At 33.3% G+C, this 2,979-nt stretch overlaps 1 pseudogene; it reads left to right on the top strand.

The window, feature by feature from the left end:
- On the top strand, positions 1,479–2,158 carry LOC109826566 (annotated as a pseudogene).

Here is a 2,979-nt window from a genome sequence, read left to right as displayed (position 1 = left end):
CACTTTGCTGAGATATTTTGCTTTTGGTTCTTGTTTCCTTTGTGAAACGAGAATTCCTATTGTGATATTATTATCTTGTTGCGTCTAGGTGCTGCCGAAATTTCCGATTTGTACAATAAGGGCTAGAGAGAATTTTAGAAGATGGGATGTTTTTCTTGATTAATTAATTGAGGATCAAGTAAAAAAGATGGAGGAAAAGGATCGTGACCATGAAATTCAGGATTTTGTTGGTCTGCTGCTTGCCTTACAGAGTGAAAATAAGGGAGAGTTTACTGTGACTAGAGAGCTGATTAAGATACTAATAATGGTAACTTTCTAGTCCCGAGTATTCAAGTTTTCAGTATATCAGCATATTCTAGTTTTAGGGGCTGTTTGTTTGCCTAAAAAAAGAGGGAAATCAAAGAAAAGGAAACATATTTCTAAGAAAAATAGGTTTTGAAATTGTTTGGTTGGCTTAAAAAAAGAAGGAAATCAAAGAAATGGAGATGAAATGAGATGAGTTGTCACCTTATTATAGGATGTTGTGAGTGATTTTTTAAAAAAACTTGTTTTGATGTTGTTTGGTTGGCGGAAAAAATAAGAAAATGAATTATAAGAAACATATTTCTTGTATTAGGTTGTTTTCTTTTGTTTGGTTATTTCTTAAAAATAAAAAAATAGATGAGATGAGATGAGTTGTCATTATATTATTGGATGATGTGACCCACACTTAAAGAAATTGTTTTTCTAGCTTTTTGAGAGGAAAACAAAGAAATGAAATGTTAATGAGATGAGATGAGTTGTCACAATCTTATTGGATAATGTAAGTGATTTTAAATATGAGATGAGATGAGTTGAGTGATGTTATGGATGAAAATAATATTTTATTAGATGTGGTGGAAAATAATATTTTATTAGATGTGGTGGATGAGTTGTTGGATAAAAATAATATTTTATTAGATATTGTGGATGAGTTTTAGGGATGAAAATGTGTGAAATTGTACTTTTTGAGATTTCTTGATTTTCATTTCTATTTTTTGGTTTTTTAGAAAATAACCAAACAGGCCCTTAGTAGAAATCAACTGGAAAAACAGAAAGGCAAGTATTTCATCATTTGCTTTATTTTTATTGACTACATAGATTAAATATTGAGATTTTGACACTTAGGTTTGTTTAGAATCTTTGATTTCAGAAACGACTCGAATTTCCTTCTACAGAGCCAAATTAGAATCTAATACATTTCACATAATTTTCTAATACTAAACCAGTTCTTTTGGTTTGATGGGCGTAGTTTAATGCACATGAGACTATTTGATTAGAAAGATATTTCTATTTGATTAACAAAAATTGTCCTTTTAATTGTAATTAAATGCATTTTTTTGATAATAACGTCATACTTTGAATGTTTGTTAGAATATATATGTTCCGATTTAGCACCCTAAATCTCTCAACACAATAAAAATTGAAGCCTTGCTACATATAAATATCGTCAATAGGATATGGTCGGAGGAGGAACTGATACGTCATTCATAGCCCTTGAAAGGGGAATGTCAGAGCTCATTTGCAAACCAAAAGTCATGAGGAAACTGCAAGATGAAGTTCGAGCAGTGGCTAACAAAAACTCCATAGTAAGAGAGGAAGACAACAAAAATGAATTATCTTAAAGCCGTGACAAAGGAGATCCTGCGGTTACATCCTCCAGCTCCTCTACTGATCCCACGAGAATCAATGGAAACCTGTCAAATACTGTCCTACAAAATCCCAGCACGAACAAGAGTCATCATCAACGCATGGGCGATTGGAAGAGACCCTGAACTCTGGAAAGAACCTGATAAGTTCAAAACAGAGAGGTTTTTGAGCAGTAATGTTGATTTCAGAGGCCGTGATTTCCATTTCATTCCATTTGGAGCCGGCAGAAGAATTTGCCCAGGAATGCAGGCTGCAATATCAACGTTGGAGGTGACTTTAGCGAACCTTGTTCATCGGTTTGATTGGGAGTTACCTGAAGGGATGGAAATTAAGGGATTGGATATGAGTGAAGCTCCTGGATTGACTACGCACAGGAAGGAAATATTGTATCTTGCTGCTAAACCAGTTTTTACATTGTAGAAGTTGAAGATGGAGGTGATGTAAAGTCTAGCTATGTATTCTGTGTATGTGATTCCATAATTTGAAGAATCTGGTGCTAGAAGGATTCTGTAATTGCTGTTTACAAAATTTACATGCTCTTGTCGAGTATGTAATTTTCTTTAGGGTGCAAAAAGAATCATTCTATATTCAAGGATCTCCTTAACAAGTAATGGCTCCTCACAAATCTCCACCAAATGAGTAAAATTTTTACAGGTCCCGGGTAGAATTTTTATAGGTTGTCTGTCTCAAGCGCTCAATCTCAAAGAATTGAAAAGTAGGTGTAGCTAGAGCATCAACCACTAATAATTAGTGAGACCCTTTCAGTTTGATGATGATTTGTTGATTTGGGATGGCTTTCCTTGAATCATATTCTTAGATTATTTAAGGTTTCTTACTGATCAATTGTTACAAGATAATATCTTTTAGCATAAATAAAGTTGCCAAAAATCAAGACAAATGGAAAGAAAGAAAAGTACTTGTGCAAACTTAGCGTCGGTATACTTTTTGTTCATTCTTGTTTGCATAATGTTCTTCTTCAGCTCACTTGGCACTTGTTCATCTTGTTGGACATTAAATTGAAACGTCAGATAAAGAATATGACATATTTGTTAGCTATCTAAAATTGGCAGTGCTAATAGGATAACAGAGAAAGATGCATGTAAAGAATTTTCAAACATCTATATTCCTATTATGGAAAAAATAACCAATAAAATTAATACTGCAAGGTTCTTGCAAATGACTCATCAACAAAGGTTTGTGTGCAGTCTAGATCACAAAAAGATAGTTAATTTGGCTCTTCTGTGGTAGGTTCATCAACTACAGATTATTTAAGGAATATGTTACCTAAAGTAGCATTGAACTAAATTCTTT

The sequence above is a fragment of the Asparagus officinalis genome, chromosome 10 (assembly GCF_001876935.1).
Source record: "Asparagus officinalis chromosome 10, Aspof.V1, whole genome shotgun sequence".
NCBI classification, from domain to species: Eukaryota; Viridiplantae; Streptophyta; class Magnoliopsida; order Asparagales; family Asparagaceae; genus Asparagus; species Asparagus officinalis.
This window is presented reverse-complemented; position numbering and strand designations above follow the sequence as displayed.